The sequence below is a fragment of the Nerophis ophidion genome, linkage group LG17 (assembly GCF_033978795.1).
Source record: "Nerophis ophidion isolate RoL-2023_Sa linkage group LG17, RoL_Noph_v1.0, whole genome shotgun sequence".
Lineage (NCBI taxonomy): Eukaryota > Metazoa > Chordata > Actinopteri > Syngnathiformes > Syngnathidae > Nerophis > Nerophis ophidion.
In genome coordinates this window covers 35,364,890-35,371,241 of record NC_084627.1, presented here as the reverse complement: position 1 = coordinate 35,371,241, position 6,352 = coordinate 35,364,890, and the positions used below count along the sequence as shown (strand labels likewise).

Below are 6,352 nucleotides of genomic sequence, written 5' to 3'. Positions count from 1 at the left end.
ATGCTCTTGTCGTCTGCAGGGTTCGCGACCAGAATTGCAATGAGTGCAATTTTTGGTGCAGTTAAGCTATTTAATTTCATTAACACTAAAATACAAATGTTTTGTTAGATTTTAGCAAAAAAAAAATACAAAACAGTTAAAAGGAAACCTTGTGTAGATAACATTCTGTGAATCATATATTTGCAGAAACTGGTGCAGCTATAGTCTCACAGTGGACTCATGAGAATTAGCAATGGGTGAAATAATCAGTTGACCTGTGAGTGTTAGGATTCTCTTGATTCTTTAGAACTTAATTTATTTTTAAAGCAATGGATCAAATGGGACTTGAAGCATCTGAAGACAAAGCTAGTGCAGTCCTTGCCTGCAGCCAGCCGGGTGCTGTTGATATACTTTTTAACTATAGTTTGCGATATAAAGAAAAGCCGGGCTCAACAGGCAGCATTATTCTGCTCAGTGCAACATTGGCATCAAAGTGGGATTTAGAAGATATCATCCCACCACGATAAAAGGTGTTACGTTAAAAAAATTATATATATATAGTTAATTGACAATCAACTACATTTAATCACACACTCATTCATAAATGGGCCCTATTCTCCCGTGTGTGCTTAAGTTTGTTTTACACACTTGAAGTTATTTGTATATTCTCCCACCCTGCCTGTGGACACATCCGCGCAAATGTATGTAAATCTAGAATGAAGGCAGCTCATTACTAACGAGGTGGACTTTGCCATGATGCTTTTGTTTATTTTTTTTCTTGCTTGCTTGAAAATCGCGGAGAGTGCAGTTTTACGAACCCTTGTTAGTGTCATTGAAATCCATTAAACGGTAACACTTTGAATTTGAAAAGTTGTATTAATCCAGGCAGTGCTTGTCATGAAAACATGTGTCGTCTTGGCGTCGTAGTTAAGTGTGTGTTTGCACGCTACAAAAGCTTTGTCTTCCTGGCTGGATATGAAAAATAATATTTCGATGAAACTTTGTTTCACTTGTTACAATAACCACTAGGTGAGAAACGGTATTGTAGATACCACGATATTACTGTTTCAAAGTCTTCACAATACAAACAAAAATCTGGCGTGTTGTCTTTGACTGGCACTTTAGCATTGGCCGGGTCTGAAAATAAACAATGTCTCCCTGAATCATCTGGCGCAGGAAGTGAAGTGTGTTTGTAGAAGACTTTTTTTATTTTAACATTTCTTGAAAAAACAGTTTGAGTTATGTTGCCAATAAACAGAAAAACGAACCCGAGCGAAAACACAACCTCTTTGGCGGAGGTAAGAAAGTCTGCTGTCTGCAAAGCAAAGCGCACCAATTTTGTCTCGAGGGTTTTCATGGCGACACAGGTCACGTTGCACTGCACGTAAGGAAATCACACACAAAAAAAAAATACAAAGTGGTAAATAGGAGTGGAGTGAAAAACTACTTCATACATCCTCTATCCAATCATCCATTTGCATCCAGCTGCACTCGGGCGGAAGGCAGCATACCAGTAAAGATATTTAAAGCCAGCGAAGCAAACATCAGTTTGTGAGGTATTTACATTATCAACAATTAAATTGTTAGTTTACTTTTCAGAGAAACAGCATTTTCCAGACAGATATAAACATGTCCTTTGTGAAGGACATTGCTTCTCAGAAAGTAAAAGTTAAAAGACACTGAAGTGAACATTATTGTTTTATACGGACTGATTACAATGTCTCTTTAAAGACATCAACTACGTTTTTTTTGTACATATTTGCTCAAAACAATACATGTTCCTGCGCAATTATTGGTATTTAAAAATACATGTTTGTATTAATAAATATGATTAGAAATTTGAGCATTATTTTTGTGTTCAATTACAGTAAGTGTATCCTAAAGATTCTTGCCACTTCATTTTACTAGGACTTTGGTGCAAAGCGAATGGATCGGACATGGCATGAAGGTTAAAACATTATTTTAATCTTAACTCGAAAAAAAGGAACAAACGAAAGGCGCTCTCAGCAGACGTTCAAAATTTGGCTAAGAAAACAAAACTACCACAAAGGCAAAACTATGGACATAAAACAAAACTTTCAAACTATGGCATGAATAAAGAAAACTTACTTGGAACGAGAAAAGAGCATGAAAAAGAGCAGCATGGATCATCAACAGGAATAACAAGGGTGTGTAGAGGGTGATGTCGCCAGGCTGACTGCCTGGCAAATACAGGCTTAAATGGAGGTGACGTGATTAACAAAAGGTGCGCGAGTCCAAATGAATCAGGTGTGTGACTTGAGGACAGGTGAAAACCAATGGGTTTTCATGGAAACAAAGCAGGGAGTGAAAAAACAGGAACTGACAGAGTGCAAAAACTAAACACAACATAGCCAAACTAAACATGATCAACAAGACATGACATTTCTCACTAAATGTAATTGATTTTTTTTTTCATTTTGACGAACAATATATGTACTGCACGAAATTGCATACCTTTTAAACTTAAATAGTATCTAATATTGCAACAAATATTACAGTATATTATCATACTTTCCAAACATGTTTTTGTCTAAATAAACAAAATAAAAAATACTTAACTTTACAGCAATCTACCCATCAAATTAATAAAAAATAAAATGTTTGCGTTAAAATTACAGTATATTATCATACTTTCCAAACATGTTTTTGTCTAAATAAACAAAATAAAAAATACTTAACTTTACAGCAAACTACCCATCAAATTAATAAAAATTAAAATTTTTGCGTTAAAAATTCTGGTTACCGAGCTACCAGTTTTTGACTGTAAAATCTACGGTTGTTGTTTTTATGGGTGTAATACTGTAAATGGAAAGGCGGTACATTTGTTTTTTGTCATGATCTGTGGCCGGATCATGTTTTGTTTAGTTATGTTCTGCTAGTTTTGGACTCCCTTAGTTCCTGTTTTGTGCACTTCTGGGTGTGTTTTGGTTAACATGGGTACTAATTGTTTCCACCTGCCTCTGATTAGTGTTCGGCACGTTCACCTGCTGCCGAGCACTACTCAGAGAGCTATTTATTCACGTTCCTCGTCTGGCTTTGTTGTTTGTGAATGCAACAGTCACTTTGGGTGTTCCTTGTTTTCTTGACTAATGATTTCTGTGCTAAGATTTGATCATTTAGCTTCTCGTGCGAACGTCACGCTTTCCTTCTGTTTGGTTCCTGTGTTTTTATATTGTGTAGGATTTATGGATTAAATCATGTTCCTACCTCACGCTTTGTCCGGAGTTGCCCGTTCTGCATCCGGGAGGAACCACCCCGCAGTGAGCTGTGACAACACACGTGACATTTTTACGGTAGAAAAACTGTCCGCTAAAATTGCCAGAATAAAAAAGAAATAGTACTGTTTTTCCATTAACAATATAATGTTGTAAAAACCAATGACAACCAGTTTGACGTCCCTGTTATATACGGTATGTATTTGCTATTAAATAGTTACATAGTTCAATGATCAAAGTCCAGATGAAATTGTATGAAATAAACATCCAGGATGTCCAAATGTGGCTGATTTGGATTTTTGATAGATTATTCAGAGAAGCGTTACACAAAAACAAGCACCAATAAGTAAGACGAGTTGGTTTTGCATAATAGCTTTCCTTTGGGCAGTGGTCGGCAAACCAAAATGTTGAAAGAGCCATATTGGACAAAAAAAAAGAAAAAAAAAAACATTTTTCTGGAGCTGCAAACAATCTAAAGCCTAATATAAGTGTTAAAATGAAGGGAACACATAATGTAAGTGTCTATGTCAGTTATACTAGCCTACTATTTAAATAACTATGTGTCGCAAGCTGATGCAAATCTTTGTTGACAGAAATGTTGAAATGTAATATTTATTCTACACATTTTTACAACATTGGAAAACATTACTAAAACGGATGCTTTTCCTAGGGTGTGATAACTCTGGGAAATTACTGGCTTACAATGGCCAAAAGTAGAGATGTCCGATAATATCGGATTGACGATAAATATCGGCCGATAAATGCTTTAAAATGTAATAGCGGAAATTATCTGTATCGGTTTCAAAAAGTGAAATTTATGACTTTTTAAAACGCAGCTGTGTACACAGACGTAGGGAGAAGTACAGAGCGCCAGAGATGTAGTTACTTTAATACTGTGCTTTCTCAAATCTACTAACAGACACTGGGTCTCAAATAAGGGGTGTCAAAGTCAAGGCCCGCAGGCCAGATCGGACCCACGAATGAATTATCTCTGGCTCCCGGGATGATATTTGATTAGTATTAGAGCCGACCCGCAGGCCACAGCCGCCTGCTGCTGTTTTGCACGCCATCAGTGTAGGAATTTTCAAAATGGGGTCCCACAGACAATTTTTGGGGTGTCACTTTATTGTAACCGTTTTGAAAACAAATGTTAAATGTCTGCATTATCCTGTTTTACCTCAGATTCTGCCCTGCGATGAGGTGGCGACTTGTCCAGGGTGTACCCCGCTTTCCGCCCGATTGAAGCTGAGATAGGCTCCAGTGCGCCCTGCGACCCCGAAGGGAATAAGCGGTAGAAAATGGATTGATGGATGGATGGATACATCAGATTCTATATTGTGTTTGGAAAAAGGATGTCAAAAATATTACTTAATTCATTAAAAAAAAAATAATACAAAGAAAACAACATTTTTATGCATATTTAAATGTAATCAGTAATAAACATTCAGTCACTTTCTTCTTTCCTTCATAGACCTAGCCAATATTTGTTTCTGTATTTATATTGTAATATTTTCAGAATGTGTTTGTTCTGTTTTTCGGTCAGAGTAAGACAAAGAAAACAATCTGAAGTTGTCTTTATTTTTTAATTTTTGTCAGGTTGAGTGTGTGAAGAACCCCAAGATGCAGAGAAGGCGCAGGCATTGTGCAAGAAAACATAATTTAATGTCCATAAATATACAAATAAAGAAGAAACAAAAACCGGAAACTGGGAGGACAAACTGGAAACAGGGAACAGGGATCCAGCAGACAGGAACTAGGAACAAACAAACTGGAAGCAGGGAACAAAAAGACAGTGAGCTACAAACAGCTACCGAATATAGCTTACCGCTACACTGACATCAACACAACCAGTAGGAACGACAAGTAAAAATTACAATAATCCAGCTCAGACCGGATGGGAAGGCAGGTTCAAATGGCTACTGGCTGATTGACACCAGGTGTGCCCAGGTGCCAACCAGCCGCAGCTGAGGGGACACAGCACTCAGAGAAACAAGCAGGAAATAAAGACCAAATATAAGCGCTGACAGGAAACAAAGACAAACGCAGAGGAAAAACTAACACAGCCAAACTGTCAGGAACAAGCCTGACAGTTTTAATGCCATGATGTTAATAGTCCGGCCCACGTGTGCACAGATTTTCCTCCATGTAGCCCCTGAATTCAAATGAGTTTGACAGCCCTGCCCTAAATAAATACCCCAAATAACAGTGATAAAAGTACTAATAGTAAGTGTGTATAAACATATTTCAAGCCCAGTTTCAACTAACGGTTTTTAGTTTTCCAACATAAAATCTTAGTATCCTTTGCGAAAATAAAATAATAGCCATTTTCAGCCAACTCATGCAGTGTGTAATGATTTAAATGATTTAAAAATCTTTCTCATTTTAATTGGAAATCAATCAGTGAGCCCACAATCATCTAAAACATTCACAAATTGATGGACCAAATTTTGGTTTGAAAATATTATCCTTCTTAATGCTAGTTTGAGTTCCAACTAGGCTTTTAAAATTCATGGAATAATCCTAAATCAGACCCTTTACTATTGACCTGGGCTTTTTGTGGCATTGCAATAGAGACGTGGTAAAGCTACATCATGACAGCTTGTGGTGGAGGTAGGGAAAAAAAAAAGTCAAAGTCAATATGAATGCCACCAGACTGAGTAAGGTGAAAGCCACTTCTTGTGATTCTGTTTTTTTTAGACTCATAGTTATTTGGATGTAGTGTGTTTGTTGTGTTAAGAGCAGTGGATCCAGCCCATCATGAGTTTGCAAAGTATAAAAATGACCCGAGATTTTTGAATGCAAAAATCTGCTGTTCTAAATGTGTCCATTAGATGTCGCAATAGCAATTCTTTGTATCCTTGCAGATTATGCTACTTATGTAAAAAAAATAAAAAATAAACCACATGAACATCCCGTAATTTGATTTTGATATGATTGTTTTATCTTAAAAGCTTGATATCCCATAATTTATTCAGAAAGTATAAATAACGACAAATAAAGATAGAACACTATTAACCGCAACATGTAAGTTTCAAAAAACAATATGATTTGTACATTTTCAGAATGTGTATGTTGTATTTTTAAACAAAGAAAACAATCTGAAGTTGTCTTTATTTTTAAGTTATCGTGCCGAGATT

The 6,352-nt window shown here is 36.5% G+C and overlaps 1 protein-coding gene across 2 annotated transcripts in view; it reads left to right on the top strand.

Annotated features, from left to right (window-relative positions):
* purg (purine-rich element binding protein G) overlaps window positions 1–5,820 on the top strand; it is a 10,617-nt gene extending 4,797 nt beyond the window's left edge. For both annotated transcript variants that reach the window (XR_009802454.1, XM_061876835.1), the window contains exon 2: window positions 4,398–5,820. The gene's annotated coding sequence lies outside the window, so the exon portion shown is untranslated. The remainder of the gene's footprint in view (window positions 1–4,397) is intronic.
* Window positions 5,821–6,352: the final 532 nt, after the last annotated feature.